At 41.5% G+C, this 16,894-nt stretch overlaps 1 protein-coding gene across 1 annotated transcript in view; it reads left to right on the top strand.

Annotated features, from left to right (window-relative positions):
- Nucleotides 1-14,370: 14,370 nt before the first annotated feature.
- The window catches only part of wdr95 (WD40 repeat domain 95), a gene marked incomplete at its 3' end in the record, with an annotated part of 59,623 nt that continues 57,099 nt past the window's right edge, over nt 14,371-16,894 (top strand). The window contains exon 1 of the mRNA XM_052026532.1: nt 14,371-14,420. The remainder of the gene's footprint in view (nt 14,421-16,894) is intronic.

The following is a 16,894-nucleotide window of genomic DNA, read 5'->3' as shown; positions in this document are numbered from 1 at the left end:
TTCTCATCTTCCTGCAAAAAACCCCTTCCCACCACCAGCCAGGATCGGTCCTTGGTTCTGTCCTATTTACCATCTATACGATGCCTCCTCATTAATGTTTCTGAAAACGCAATGCCATGTTCTAACCATTGCTTCCTCTGACCTCCTCTTGTCTCTGAATGGGCAGACTGCTTGACATCCAGTACCTGATGAACTGGATTTCCCTCCATTTAAGCACTGGGAAGTCCAAATATGCTGCCTTCTGCCCACTATAGGCACAGCTTCTTGGTCACTGTCCAAGACTGATTCGGATTGTTTGCGACTATAACTTCTACTGGACATTGGGCTGAGATTAAAATGTCATTTTTTTCTCCTTCACCAATTCTACATTCTTCCATTGGCTAAACATCACACGATTCAACTACTGCCCCTACTGGTCACCTGCTGGTCCTCGACTATATTTCTAAAATCATGTTATTAATGTCCTCCCAATGATACCCCACTTTTCACTCCTTGTAAACTTGACCTCATTCAAACCCTAAATTGTATCTTGCACCAAGACTATTTACCCATCAGCTCTGTGCCTGTGTAGCAAGGACAGGAATAGTATGTTCATCCTTGCTCTTAAAATTTTTCAGGCTCTATAATCAGTGGCACAGCTGTTAGTGCTGTGGCTGAAAGCTCCAGGGATCAGGGTTTGATCCTGACCTTGAGTGCTGTCTATGTGGAGTTTGCATGTTTCTCCCTCAGGTGTTCTGGCTTCCTCCCACAACACAAAAACTTGCTGATAGGTTAATTGGCTGCTGAAATTACGCATTAGTGTAGATTAATGGCAAAAAGAGTCAAAGGGCAGTTGATAGGCATTTGTGAGAGAGAATAAATTGCAGGGATATAAGAAATTAAGGAAATAGGACTAATGGGATTTCTCCTGGGGAGCTGTCATGGATCTGATGGGCTCAATGGGCTCCGTCTGTGTTATTATGAGATTACACTCCCCTAGGGTTGTAAACTCTTGATAGTTCAGTGCTTCTCTAACTGGTCTCATGACCACCTCAGCATTGGCAGCAGCCCCTAGAACTCCCTCTCTAACGCTTCTAAAGATACTCCTTAAAAGCTACTTCTTTCAGCAAACTTCTGGTCACCCATCTTTTGACTTGTCTTGGTGTCACTGAACCAGGGCTCAGCTTTGTCTTCCTTTCCTGATTCTCAACCGCCCTCCCATTCCAGTCCTCCCACTGTCACTGAGACCCAGACTGGGACAAAGATCCTGTTCCTTCCAGTGTTTCACCCAGTCAGAGGCCTCTCACCACTCTGGTCTGAATGCACTGAAAATCCTTGGGGGATCCTGGATTACTAGAAGAGGAGCCATCTGCTGGCACAGGCTGAGAGGTTTAGCTGTCACCACCGAGCCGGCAGCTTTTCACTCACAGCAAAGGTAAGAAACGCCCATTACGGTCAGTTGACAAGTTGGACAAACTGACTGGTCAAAGGGTCTCCTCATCGTCAAATTGTTTTAATATGTCTCATTTCTACTCTAGACCATTTAAACCACTTAGGAAGGTTGTCAGTTTCTTTTTCTGGTGTTATTTCCATATAATGCTTCAATTACATGTCACTTCCCACCACGAAAAATGAGTAAAAGAACCTTGAAACTGTTTGCATTTGGAGCTAAAGTTCTGAGAAATGAGAGAGTGCATGCCTTACCTTTATTAACAAGAAAATATCACATTTTCTGGGCAACATGCTGGGGGAGAATAATCAATGTAATTAAATTGACTCAGGGATATAAAACTATACATAAGTGACAGGAGAACCAGCTGGAAGTTCATTGCAGGTGGATACAGGTAGTGTTACCAATAATACTGCAGTTTCTCTTGAAAAGGAATCATGACCATGCCTGCAAGTTTGGAAATAAACACAAATCATAAAGAGAGGTGCAGTCCCCAGCCTGTAAAACAAAGGTTCTTAACTGTCAGATCGCTATGTATAATCCACACATAAAACTGGCATTGTACATTGGCCATAAAATTGGAAGGTGAAAGATGTGTGGTTTCTGGAACAAGTGGCTGACTTAAAGCACCAGGAAGGAATTATTTTAATTTGTCATGTGTGAAATTGTGCCATCTGATCATTTCTTTTAGATTGTGATATATCATCGTTTCTTAGTGTAATACTATGTGTTGAATGGCATGTTTTGAATACTTTAAGCATTTTAAATCCAGTTATGTACGTGTAGTAAGTCAATTCTTTCTTACATGTAGCTGTAAAACAAAACTTGACACTGCACTTACTTCTGTGATGTATTTATTATAATATTGAAGCCAGATTTGTGGAACCATGATTAGTAAGAAAGACCTCCCTTTACTGCTGAGAGAATATACAGCTGAATTTTGATTAAGACCACAAGGTGCTTCCTACTCAATGAATGAGTGCATAGGTGATATGAATCTTCTTTGATAAAGTACTGCTTTGTTACCTTTGAATTGTTTGTTAAAGTCTAATACCTGGACCTAGATCAGGTAACTTTCATAAGTGTTGCATATTTGGGCCTGGCAGGGTAAATTTTTGACGGAAGGAGTCACTTCACAGGAAAACAAATGTAACAAAGGCAATAGTTTATCTTTTAAAACTGATCTTTGGATGGAAGTCACTCCCTTCCAGATGTGTAATTCATGGCAGCCAGTATGGTTGGAGATTATACTTAATGCAATCCTCTATGATTTGTCTTGCTTTGTGTTCTTTATGAGCTCCTCCTCTCAGCCGCCAGCCCATTGATCTAGAAGGGTTGAATTTTTAATGAATATTTGTCCTCTGTTTTTAATGAATATTTCTCCTTGGTATTTACTGAGGAGAAAATCGTGGTTGCTCAAGAGATAAGGGAAATAAGTGGAGATGGTTTGGAGGAAATTCATATTACCAGGGAGGAGGTAGTTGCAGTCTTACAGCGCATGAGGGTGGATAAATCCCCAGGGCCTGACCGAATGCATCCTCGGACTTTGTCGGAGGCTAGAGAAGAAATTGCAGAGATACTTGCTTCATTGTTAGCCACTGGTGAAGTTCCTGAAGACTGGAAGGTGGCTAATGTCATTCTGTTGTTTAAGAAGGGTAGCAAGGACAAGCCAGGGAACTACAGCCGGTCAGCCTGACATCAGTGGTGGGGAAGTTACTGGAGGAAATTCTGAGGGACAGGATCTACCAGCATTTGGATAGACAGGTTCTGATTAGGAGGAGTCAGCATGGCTTTGTGTGTGGAAAGTCGTGTTTGACTAATCTTTTTAGAGTATTTTGAAGCAGTAACTAAAAAGGTAGATGAGGGTTGGGCTGTGGATGTTGTCTATTTGAACTTTAGCAAGGCCTTGGACAAGGTCCCGCATGGTAGGATTGTCTGGAAGGTTAGGTCCCATGGGATCCAGGGAGAGCCAGTTAGGGAGATTCAAAATTGGCCCGGAGGTAGGAAGCAGATGGTGGTGGTTGAAGGTTGTTTTTCGGAATGGAGGCCGGTGACTAGTGGTGTGGCGCAGGGGTCAGTGTTGGGACCTTTGTTATTTGATATTTATATAAATGATTTGGATGCGAATGCACAAGGTTTGATCAGTAAGTTTACGGATGACATGAAATTAGGAGGTGTTGATAGTGAAGAAGGTTACCATACATTACGGGGGATCTTGATCAGTTAAGGAAGTGGGCTGAGGAGTGGCAAAAGGATTTCAATACAGACAAGCGTGAGGCGATGCATTTTGGAAAGTCATACCAGCGTAGGACTTGTACTATGAATGGCAAGGCACTAGGGAGTGTAATGAAACAGAGAACTAGGAGTATAAGTGCATAGTTCATTGAAAGTGGCGTCACAAGTAGATGGTGGTGAAGAAGGCATTTAGCATGCTGGCCTTCATCAATCAGGGCATTGAGTATAGGAATTGGGAAATTTTGTTGCAGTTGTACAAGTCATTGGTGAGGTCGCACTTGGAGTACTGTGTACAGTTTTGTTGCCTTATTGTAGAAAAGATGAGGTTAAACTGGAAAGAGTGCAGAAAAGATTTACAAGGATGTTGCCAGGACTCAAGGGCCTGAGTTACAGGGAGAGATTGGCCAGGCTAAGTCTTTATTCCTTGGAACGTAGGAGAATGAGGGGCAACCTTATGGAAGTGTTTAAAAATGAGGAGAGGTGTAGATAAGGTGGACGGTAACAGTCTTTTCCCCAGGGTAGGGGAGTCCATAATTAGGGGGCATAGGTTTAGGATGATAGAAGAAAGATTTAAAAGGGACCTGAGGGGCAACTTTTTCACGCAGAGGGTGGTGACTATATGGAACGAGCTGCCAGAGGAAGTGGTTGAGGCAGGTACAGTAGTATCATTTAAGAAGCACTTGGATAGGTACATGGAGGGGTGGGGCTTGGATGGGGGAAGGCTACCAGGCTTGGTGGGGTGAGTGGGGGAAGGTTACCTTACCCCCCTCACCTGGTTCTTGCCCATCACCTGAACTCACCTGTCACTTGTCTGTGTGTGCTCCTCCCCCTCCCCCCACCACTTTATTCTGGCTTCTGCCCTCTTCCTTTCCAGTCCCGATGAAGGGTCTCAGCCCGAAACGTCGACTGTTTAATTCCCTCCATGGATGCTGCCTGACCTGCTGAGTTCCTCCAGCACATTTTGTGTATTGCTCAAACAACTTACTTCCTACTTTCTTCTTTCCTCCTTTCCATCCCTCCAGTCCCTATTGAAATCCATGGGGTTATAAATCCTGCACCAGGTCTAATCTGGCACAAGGTCAGAGGGCTGATATCCCCCAAAGTAAGTGCTGGGGAATCTTAGCAAGATCAAGCTCTGCTGGTGCAATGTACTGAAACCTACAGATTCCTGTATTGTTCAGTAGCTTCAGTACTTCATTGTTGGACTATGCATGAGCTCTGACATTCACAACAAAATCCAGGTCAATATATGTTTAACTTTGATCTTCAAAGTCATGCTTCAATAACCTGTCAACACTCATTGTCCAAACTCCCATCAGAAAAATTGGTACTTGGATGATATATGTGAGTTTTTGCCTTAAACTGCTTCTTCAGAAACAATTCAGATAAAGACAATCAATCTCATCCTGTACTTCCATCCTTCCAGAATACCTTTGTTACCATTTCTCACCATTCAACTAGTCCATTCTGTTGATCATTGACATTGTAAAAAAAATCGTCTTCCCCATCTGTGCCTCAATTTTCTTTTATGCAACAAAGAAGACCTGAAAAGATGATTAAAGAGCAACAAAATCCTTAAACATCAAACAAAAAATAAACATCATTTTGTTTTTTTTTCAAAATTGCCTATGAAATGTTAATTGTAACTTGACAGTGTATCAGCTGGCTTTATCTGCTGATGAATTCTATTAGTTACAAATTTTGTAAGCATAGTAACTATACAATATATATGGGCTTAAATTCAACTGCAGTGTGTGTGAGCGCTGGTGGAGGTGTCGTTGCTAGAGTTGTGCTGGTTTTGCATGTATAATTTATGACTAGCAGGAATATAGTGGGTTTGGAGGCAATCAGATGAATTAAGAGCTTCAAGGCAGAAGGATTAATTCCAAAGAACCTACACAGGCATGGAAGTAAGAAACTTAACATTAAATATGTTTACAGAGAAGATTAAGGTACAGTTGTGGATGAGACGGTGCTAAATATTATGAAGTGTATCAGATTTTTGGTTTAAAAGGGTTTGTGCTTTTAAATGTACGTGTTGCTGACCATACAGTAAGCAATGCAGTTGAATAAATAATTAATACATTGAACTGGTGCAACAAGAGTGAACATTTCTTTAAATAGTGATCATTCCAATAGCTAGAGAAGTAGAAAAGAAGCTTTAAAGTCAGTGACTTATGATTCTCTGATTGGTATTGGTTTATTATTGTCACTTGTACTGAGGTACAGTGAAAAACTTGTCTTGCATACCGACCGTACAGGTCAATTCATTACACAGTGCAGTTACATTGGGTTAGTACAGAGTGCATTGATGTAGTACAGGTAAAAACAATAACAGTACAAAGTGTCACAGCTACAGAGAAAGTGCAGTGCAATAAGGTGCAAGGTCACAACAAGGTAGATCGTGCGGTCATAGGCCATCTCATCCTATAAGGGAACCGTTCAATAGTCTTATCACAGTGGGGTAGAAGTCTGGTGGTATGTGCCCTCAGGCTCCTGTATCTTGATGTCTGGTAGGGTGTGCTAGCAAGCACAGCGTGTGAATCTTAATAGTTTGTTATTGTTTGTTCACTGTTTCCATGCCCTTCAAGTTTACTTCACATGGCTAATCACTTAACCATGCAAAAGTCAACCATCAGCACTTAAAATATGTCAAGTGTAACTACACCCATTAATAATTGGCTGTTCCTCATCAATGAATGTACAGAGATTTGCCAAAAATATTGTTCCTATAAACACACAAGACTTAACAAACATCTATCAATCTTCCAAATGGTGTTCTTCCAACTTCACAATGTAACTTGCCAATATTGCTTTTTAGGAATAAAGTGCATTAACGAAAGCCATTAGGAAACATTGCAGTAATTGTTCTGGGGTAGGTAATAGCTAAGCAAATAGTTTTTGTCTGGGAATGTCAGTTGACACTTAGCCTACCTGTGTTTTTCAAGAGGTTAGGCTGAGTTGTGAAATATAGTAATTCTGTGGAGAATGGTCTTTTTATATGTTCCTGAGCAATTATAATGCACACACTGCATTTTTTTTTGCTGACATTGAGGATAGTGACCAAGGCTTGTGAAATTGAGAGTCGTGACCAGACTGATCCTTTCATGCTGTGGCTGATAAGATTACAAGCTTCTTTAGTGAGTTACAGAATGGATATTAGGCTTCGTTGAGGTGTAATAGTTACAGGAACTCTTATCACATTGCACGATGGCAATAACTTAACACCACGTGCCTTGTCAGAAAGATCTGCTCATCTGCTTTTCCAATTATGATCATGTGTTTGTCTGATCAACACATTTGTGACAAAGCTTCAGTGTCATTGAGGACAGTTGAGTTTTATTAATTTTAGCCAATGGATATTGAAATCCAAGTGATGTACAAAATGAAATAATTTTTTGTTCAAACTGGGTTAATTTGTTTTGAGGTCAGGGCTTGGGTGATGGTGGGAGCAATTCACTTGGTTACTGCATCACTACCTAGGAAAAGGAGCGAATCAAGTGGGTTCTTTTTCACTTCTCTTTGTTATCCCGTGATCTTTAATGTGAAGCAGGCTGCTGGATATCAGATAAGCCCATTATCAGGTTTAGCTTCATTGCTCTATTGATCAGGTAACTTGCTCATTGTAGTTATGTGGCAGATGTAATGAATATCCTTGGCAACATATCAGAGGCTTGCAACAGCATTTGTCATCAGAAGATAACTCACCACAGATAAGATGTTTGTAAACTTGCAGTATTTTCAAGAACATCATTGTGCATCATTAAGCTAGAGAAAACTGACCTTCACTCATTAGTTGCCACTTGTCCAATTAACTAAACAATGTTTGTGTGAAAAGTACTTTTTTTATATATACATATTCAAGGGATGTGGGTTTCTCAAGCTGAGCCAGCATTTAATTGCCCATCCCTAGCTGCCCTTGAGAAAGTGGTTGAAGTGACTGGCAATAGTAACCACGATCTGCATCTCCCCGTTGCCAGTCACTTAAACTCTCCCTCCCACTCCATCACTGATATGTCAGTCCTTGGCCGCCTCCACTGCCAGGAGAATTCCAAGTGCAAACTGGAGGAACAGCACCTCATTTTCTGTCTTGGAACCTTGCAGCCTAACGGCATGAACATTGAATTCTCCCACTTTAGGTAATCCCCACAACACCCCCCCCCCTCCCCCCACCATGCTTCTCTTCTTCTTCCCTTTCCTAGCCTTTTTTTTCTCTCTCTTCTTACCTTTGACCCATCGCCCGGTGGATCTGCTCTCCCCTCCTTCCCCGCACCTGCCAATCACTATCGCTTACCTGCATCTACCTATCACCACCCAGTGCCCACCCCACCTCCCCTCTTTTGTCCACCTATCACTGCTCTGCTTTTCCCTCCTATATATTGGGATTCCCTTTTCCTATCTTCAGTCCTGAAGAAGGGTCCTGACCCAAAACGTTGACTGCCTGCTTTTCTCCACGGATGCTGCCTGGCCTGCTGTGTTCCTCCAGCAATATCGTGTTTTTCATCTAATACCATTGAATGCCAGGGGGTGATAGCTGAATTTTCTCTTGTTAGATATCGTCATTACTTGGAACTTGTATGCCATGAATGCTACTTGCCACCTTTCAGCCCAGGCCTGGATATTGTCCAGATCTTGCTACATTTAGTTACAGACTGCTTCCTTATCTGAGGAGTCATGAATGTTGCTGAACATTGTGCAATCATCAGCGACCATCTTTTACTTCTGACCTTACAATTGAGGAAAAGTCATTGATGAAGAGCTGAAGATGGTTGGGCCTAGGATGCTCCCCTCAGGAACTCCTGCAGAGATGTCCTGTCACTGAGATGATTGACCTCCAGTCACCACAACCATCTTCCTTTGTGTCAGGTATGATTCCAACCAGCTATTAAACTGAAAGATGGGCTCATCCGAATCCTTCCACTGATCCCACCGGTTTGTGCATCATTTACTGTTCAATCCATTATTGCAAAGGAGAGAGTTGCCATAAATCATTGATGTCATTAAGGAACGTGCACTGATCACAGGGGACATGAGCAGGAGAGTCACTGCATTATTAGATGAGAAGGAGCTTCTTAATGGGATAGTAGAGCCTGAGATTGACACTTGATTTTATTTAATCTTTGATCTATGCTAGAGTTTAAAAATGGGTATTAATGGAGCCAGAGGGGAGGGAATGGTGACCTTTCAAATCCACTAACAAATCATCTTTTGCCTCTCTCTTGGGAATCACTGGTGTGTAGAAAGGGGAATTAGGTATGTTACTAAGTAAAGCTGTGATGCCTCAATTCTCATTCATTCATTTGATCATTTTCCATCTCTGTCTCAATCTATTTCTGTCTCTTTTTTTCAGAGGGATCTGGATGTCCTTAAACATGAATCACTGTGAGTTAATATGCAGGTTCGGTTGTTAATTAGGAAGGCAAACAATGAGTTGGCCTTTATTGCCAGAGGATTTGCACACAAGGGCAGAAGCACTTTGTGGCAATTATGTACAGTAAGTCTGTATGAGGAATAAGTAAGGACGTACTTGCCGAACAGGGAGTGCCACAAAGATTCACCTGATTGATTCCTGGGATGGCGAGTTTGTGGAATAAGGAGAGATTAGCACGCTCGGGTCTGTACTCTTGAGTTTAGAAGAATAAGAAGTGATCTCATTAAAATGTACAAAATTCCTGCAGGGCTTGAGAGGGTAGGTGTGAAGTTGATGTCTGCTGTCTCTGGGGTGTTAAGAACCAAGGTTCACAGTCTCAAAATAGAGAGTTGGCCATTCAGGACTGAGGCAAGAAATTTCTTCACATATAGGATGGTAAATTTTTGGAATACACAACCAAAGAAAGTTTGGACGCTCAGATACTGGGTGTAAAGATGTTAGACTTTTGGTTACCTTAAGATCCAAGATAGACACCCTGCTATTATAAGACTATTGAATTTTCCCTAGTATGCTAAGATGGATTTTTGATCTCACAATCTTCCTCATTATGACCTTGCACCATATTGTCTGCCTGTACTGCAGGATTTCTGTAGGTGTTACACTTTATTCTGTACTCTGTTTTACCTTGTACTACCTCAATGCACTGTTGTAATGAATTGATCTGTATGAATGGTATGCAAGACGTTTTTTTTCCCCACACTGTATCTCGGTACAGGTGATAATAAATCAATTTACAAGGTTGGTGCAGGGAAGCGGTGCAAAGGTAAAAGATCAGTCATAATGTTATTGACTGGCAAAGTAGGCATGTGGTACTGAATGGCCTCCTCCTGCTATTATGTATGTTATGTTCTTGTGCGTCCTGGCCCTCTTACTCAGTTGCCACACATTATATAGTGGATCACACATTCTACTTCCCTCAGTCATTCTTATCTCTGTACAAACACATGAGCTGTCACTATTTTCTTTCAGGGTTTGTGCAGTGTTGTGTGCACCACACCGTGGGCTGGTTCACTGCACTTACATTCTCTTTGCTTAATAAGTGAAGTGACATCTTATTATCCAGTTGCTAGGACACCTTGTTTGTTTTTGCTCTCATTGAAAATTGCTAAATAGTAAATTATAGCCAACTGTTTTCTTTTATCCACATGATTATACACAATGGCTGTGAAATGCCACTGGGGACCAAGACAGAATCCCAATAGCTTCTGGCATCAAAGAAGGAAATGGGGTGTGATTCCACAGTGTCAGTATTTTGCCCATGTTTTGTAAGGGAACCACACCTAGATCTTCCACTTGTGCACAATGACAGGAGCATGAGGCAGGGGAGGTTCCCAGACTACCCTGTGAAATTATTGCATTATATCCACCTTCAATCTCTGGAACTTAATCAAAACTCAGACTGTAAAAGGACCTCTCACTCTCCCGAGGAAACATTTAAGATGTATATTTGCTGCATTAGAAGTGGAAGAGAATTTTCCTCACTCCTGTCTGCCTTCCCAGTAGTTTGACACTATGAGCTTGGGTAAATCGGGACAGTGATCACTGATGCACCCTTGTAGGCTGCTACACTGGGTGACTAATCACCTGCCTTCCCAGGATATTGAAACAAAACATTGGCTTCAAAATCAGAGAAGGGTTCACTTCTGCTGAACTAATGCTGATGAAATGGACACATTTGACTTTTGGGACCAATGCATTGGCAGTACTTAAAGGACCTGACAGGTTTATGAAAAGTTAGCAAGGATGCCTACCTGAAACTGATACCTGCAGTGGATATAAAACATCAATTCTTGAGATTATGTCACTTTAAACTTTCTAATCTCATCTGCGTACAAACTAAGTTTATGCAATCTATTGTCTTGTTTTAACCCTTGAAGTACTGATATCTCTCTCTCTACCCTCCCCAAGGAGTTGTTCATCTATATCATGACTTCCATTATTCTTCATCATCCATTGTAAAGTAGATGGGGTGCAGAAACTCCCTTGATACCGAATTGCTTCTCTGGCACAGTATCACAAAGATTTTAGTTTGCTGCTACAAGTTGCAAAATCACTACAATTGTCACCAGTAACCATAAAATACAAAAGAGCAGGCATAAAATTAGCAACACGGAGGAGAGGCAAGGCACAAGGATTTGACCACACATGAATTTTACCACCACTGTACTGGAGTGGATCTAAAGTTAAAGCTCAGCTTAGCACCCAATGGCTAAACAGAGTTTAAATACCTGAAGCAATGATCAGTAATGTTTGATCATGTACTCTGAGAAAATTAATAATGTGGAACCAGCTTCAGAATACTGAGCTTGAGCATAACACATTAGTTTTTATGCTCTGCAAGATAATTTGAGAGGTGAGTATTTATTAAAATTTATTAAATTGTTAACATAGAACAATACAGCACAGGAACAGGCCCTTCAGCCCACAATGTTGTGCCAAACCAATTACATTAGCAATAAAAATGCCCAACGAAACTATTCCCTTCTGCCTACACAATGTCCATAACCTACGATTTCCCTCACATTCTTGTGCCTATCTAAGAGCTGCTTGAATGCCCCTATCGTATTTGCCTTCACCATCACCCCAGAGTTATGCATAGTTTTATTGTATTGTGGACATGGACTAGTTGTTAGCAGAAACCACCTGAATTTTGGTTGTTGTGAAAGCACATTTGTACACTGAGTACAACTTAGTGCACAGTGCTGAATGCTTTAATGCACCAGGAAGCTTTAGTGAAGAATTCCTGCAGATAGTCTAAATGATCCAGCTGTTATTGTCTTTTCACTTCTTCCATTGGAAGGATGTAGGAGGCATGCTATCCATGGCATGACTAGTGTTGGCCTATTGCTGTGTTGTAAATAACATTTTATACAGTTAGACGGTATGCTGGTGCTGCAACCCAATATTTAGCCATTATGCATACGATAGATACCCAGCATTTTTCAAGTCAGTGCATTTCGGAATGTCTTGAATAGAAAAACGTTGTAACGTAACACTCAACCATGCATTAAGAGATTTGTGAGTAATACCTCTTTTTTTTAATCCCTCTGTTTCTATGTTTTCTCCCCTTCCTTTTCCCCACGTCTTCCGTAGCTGGATTACAGCTTCATTGGTACTTTACCGAAGTGACTTTCTTCATGAGAGCCTTGCTACTGAACATTAGCAGTTTATTTGCCTATTGATTAATGAAGGTGCCAGTGCTGAAACCACTGACATCAGCTAACAGGCACTTTCTATCGGGGTCATGGAATATAAATCGGGAACCCAGAGGACATTAAAATTTGCCTGTTTTTGGATATTATGGGTGCTAATTTACTTCCAATTTGACATTATGTGCATTTGTAGTATGAATTTTGGCACAGGGTACCAGTGTGTCTGAGATTCTTAGGTGACAATATATGCAGTGTAAGTAGATTATGGTGTTGATTAGTAATGTTAACCACCCCCCTCCCCCCCCCCCTCCCCCAGGCTGCTTCATCAATGTTCTCAGCTGAGTCCCTTACAGCAGATCTTGTATACAGCCATTCTCCCTGGGGTTGTGGCACCTGGGCTACTCTTTAGCCCGGCCCTGGCTGCAGACTACTTGTAGCCAGTAAGTCACCATGTGCAAATCCTGCCGTATTATGCTGACCAGCTCTGCTGGATTGAGCTACAATATGTTTTCAGCTTCAATTTCTTGCTGTTATGCCAGGACAAGCACATTAGTAGATTTAAGGTGAGGGAGGCAGGGGATAAGAGCTAAATGTTCACATCACCTGTAGCTTGAAATTGGGTTGGGTGCTGAGGTAGGATTTGAGAAGAAGGATTAGATTTCATCCCTGCAAACTGGAAAGATTTCTAAAGCATTTTTAAATTAGTAAATTAGGGTAGAGTTTTGCTAAATTATTGCAGTCCTTTGTTTCAATTAAAATTAACAGAGGAACACTAGATTCATACAGCATGGAAACAGGCCCTTTGGCCCAACCGGTCCATGCTGACCAAGATTCCATTTAAGCAAGTCCTTTTTGAATGTGTTTGGCCCATGTCCCTCTAAACCTTTCCTATCCATGTACCTGTCCAAGCACCTTTTAAATGTTGTTAACGTACCTGCCTCAACCACTTCCTCTGGCAGCTCATTCCGTATACTGATCACCCTCAGGTTCCTAGTAAATGTCTCACCTTAAACCTATGCCCTCTAGTTTTTGATTCTCCATCCCTGGGGGAAAAGACTGTGCATTGACCCTGTCTATGCCTCTCATGATTTTTTTACTCCTCTGTAAGATCATCCTTCATTCTTTAATGCTCCAATGAATAAAGTCCCAACCTACTCAACATCTCTCCAGAACTCAGTCCCTTGAGTCCCAGGAACATCCCCGTAAATCTCCTTTTCAGCTTAATGGCATCTTTCCTGTAGCAGTGTGACTAAAACTGAACACAATATTCCAAATTCAGTCTCACCAATGTCTTGTACAACTGCAACATAACAACCCGACTTCTATCCTCAATGCCCTGACCGATGAAGGCCAGCAAGCCAAAAGCCTTCACGATCCAGTCTATCTGTGACACCACTTTCAAGGAACCATGTACTTGTACTCCTAGGTCCCTCTGTTCTACAACATTCTCCAGGGCCCTACCATTCACTGTGAAAGTCCTACCCTGATTTGTCTTCCCAAAATGCAATGCCTCGCACTTATTCAAATTAAACTCATTAAACGTCACTAGTGTCTCTCAAATCTGGTGCAGAATTTTCATCTCAAGTTCCCTCTGGAAGCATTAGGTGATTAGCCCATGTTTGTAAAAAAGTAAAAATACTTCAGAAAAGTTGTCAACCTGAAATGTCAAATCTGTTTCTTTCTCCGAAGAATCTGGCTGACCTACTGAATGCTTCTAGCATTATTTGTTCTTAGGATGAGTTCTTGCTCTCCCATGCTGTGAGAACTCAACATTTGAGCAGCAAGTCATTGATGCTACCTTCAGGCTTTTGAACTTTGTGCGTGTCTGTGTGCGTGCATGAGGGTGAACTGGGAGGGGAGTGAGGTATTGATCGCAAATGCTGGTAGATTTGTTGAACGTACAGAAGCTGGGACGTGACTTGTGGATGTGAGTTTCTCAGACATCCTGTGCAGGTTGCATTGGCTGCAGGCTGGCACAGGAGGAGAGTAGAATGCCATCACCATCCATAAAGAATACACATCACCTCCCCCTTTACAAGCCCTAGCACCAGTAATTTATATTTTATGGACAATAACAGCAATGATTGCATACAAATAACAACTGTTGTTTTGTTTCCAGATTGAGCAACAGGTTTCCTTGACACATCTGAAGAACATCCAGGCTGCTTTTGAAGTGAGTTTAAATGCAGTTTGCTATCAAAGATATAAATGAATTGCAATCAGGTTCCAAAGGAAAGAAGCAACACTAAATTAAATGCTTCCACTTTATTCATTATACCATTATTATACATTTACTTTATTAATTTTTCAGCTGAATTAAAACTATTCATATTATGCTTTATTATATCTTCTCAGTACTATCATTTGTTAGTAACACAAGTTATAAAGGCATTTTTTTTCAAAAATGTGTGCGGAATGTAACATTGAATAGAAATCTTTAGCACTATTTTTCATTGTTTTCACCAGGCATTACCAGGTCCAGGGCTGTAAATGATTACTGCCATTTTACTACCCCATTACTATGATGTGGCTGCCTCCATTTTGCTAGGGATATGTGGCCATCCCAAAACCTCAGACTACAGGCCATTTTAATATAAAAATCGTCTGTGTCTGATAAACTGAACAGGGGACTCTAGTTGCCATTTTTGTCCTCAGTCTACATCATATGTACTTTGATTAATTCCTCTGGTGGTGGAACTAAGGACCCATCAAAAATGGAAGTTGATTTATTTCAAATTACACGTAGTACTTCTGTGCCCTATCCCTCATTCAGCATAACTGTGGCCATTTCCTTTTGCCTACCAACACACAACACCAACAGTCTCACCCTCAACTCAACGAGCTGCATCATTACACCTGTTTGACAATTGGTTCTAAAAGATAAATGGAGCAACATTTAATCCAGTCAAAGTGGTCACAGGTCAAACAACCCATAATTAGCCCTGAACTATACTCAGTAGTTACAATTAGACACAGGTGGAAATTGTTTTGAAAGTACAATAAACATGTTTAAAACTGAGTGTACCTTTTTTCGATTTTGAAGAATAGGATTAAAAGCCACAATTACAATATAGGGAGGACAAGAATAAGAAAGTAATTTTATGCACCTACTCAATGAAACAGCTATGTGGAATATGTTTAAAAACATTATAGGCACTTTAAATGCTGGATCGTTTAAGAAAAATTAGGTGAGGTTCCCAGATCATTAATCTGGAACATTAACTCTGATTCCCTCTCCAGAAGTGTCTGATCTGCAGGCTATTTCCACCACTTTTTACAGTGGTTGAAAACATGTAAGGTCAATTCGGCCAAGGAAGCAGCATTTTTAGTTCGCCATGGTTTGATTATGTATTCTGGTGAGACATTTTTTAGCAACCTGTACTTCAGTTGTCGCACATACATGTTACAGATGCAAGCAAAATATGCACAAGTACACTGTGAATGTGATATCACACTGTAGAAGCACATTTTGATACTCTTTATAAGTAACAAAGTAATACTGTTGAACTCCCAAAGACAGCTGACATAAAACGCTGCATACAAATGATTGGCACAGAGTGTACAGCCTAGAAATTGGTCCACACCATTCTGGCATTGAAACAGCACTTTAATCCTGATGCTGTTTGTGAAAGTTGCCTGGAAAGAGAACTTTAATAGGAGGCTTACAGTACAGCATTGCTGGGTTTCCCTCTGCAATGCCTTGCAGAAACTGACGTTGCTGGTATCTGTGCAGCATTCTCAATAGTGAGGCAAGTTCTCACAGTTGTCAGCATGCACCCTAGCAGGTGTGATCTTTGCAGCTGGCTCTTAAAGGGATATACAAGTACAAAAAACAGCTATTGGGCAATGTCACTACTGAATGGATGGATACTTCAATGAGGAAAGATGGGTGGGTGAGTGCTGCCAGTGAGTCAGAGGGACTTAGTGAAAGATAGTGACTACAGGAGACACAGAAGGGGCCTGGAGATCCTCCAGGTCTCCTGCTAAGTGCTCCTGGTAGGAGGAAGGTCTCTGAAAGGACATGAATGCCTGCCATTTGGAAAGCCTGCAATACAAATGAATGCCATGCCCACTTTTGTGAGCTGAAGGAAAATGAAGTTTTTTTTTCTCCTTGAGTATGCAGTTTGGGTGACCTCCCTAATGTGGCAGTGAGCAACAAACTGAGATATGGGGAGATCAGTGGCAGCAGGCTGGAATGATCCTGTGGTGGACAGGGACCCTGTGACCTCCATGGGCAAAGCAGTCAGACATACTTGAGGTCACAAGAAGTCGTTGCTCAGTGAGAGCTAAGAATGAGATTGAGTGCTGTCCCTTTAAATAGCACAGTTTCGGGGGGAGGGAGGAAGCAAAAAGCTGCAACTGCCTGAAATCTGAAATGAAAATAGAAAGTACTGAAAATCTGGAAAAAAGAACAGAAAATGTTGGAGATACTCAGCAGGTCAGGCAGAATTTGATGAGAGAGAAACAGAGTTAATATTTCAGGTCAATGGCCTTCAATCAGATATGGCTTGGCTAGCACTTGGCAGACATACTGATGTCCTGGAGAGCTGGCTGTGTGCTGCTCCCCTCATACTACTGTCACCCTGTGGCTGGAGCCTCCTTTGATCTACAGGAGAGCACTTGAAAGTGGGTGACTCTTTCAAAGTT

Source organism: Pristis pectinata, chromosome 11 (genome assembly GCF_009764475.1).
Source record: "Pristis pectinata isolate sPriPec2 chromosome 11, sPriPec2.1.pri, whole genome shotgun sequence".
Lineage (NCBI taxonomy): Eukaryota > Metazoa > Chordata > Chondrichthyes > Rhinopristiformes > Pristidae > Pristis > Pristis pectinata.
Note: the sequence above shows the minus strand (reverse complement) of the source record. Positions and strands in the feature narration are given on the sequence as shown.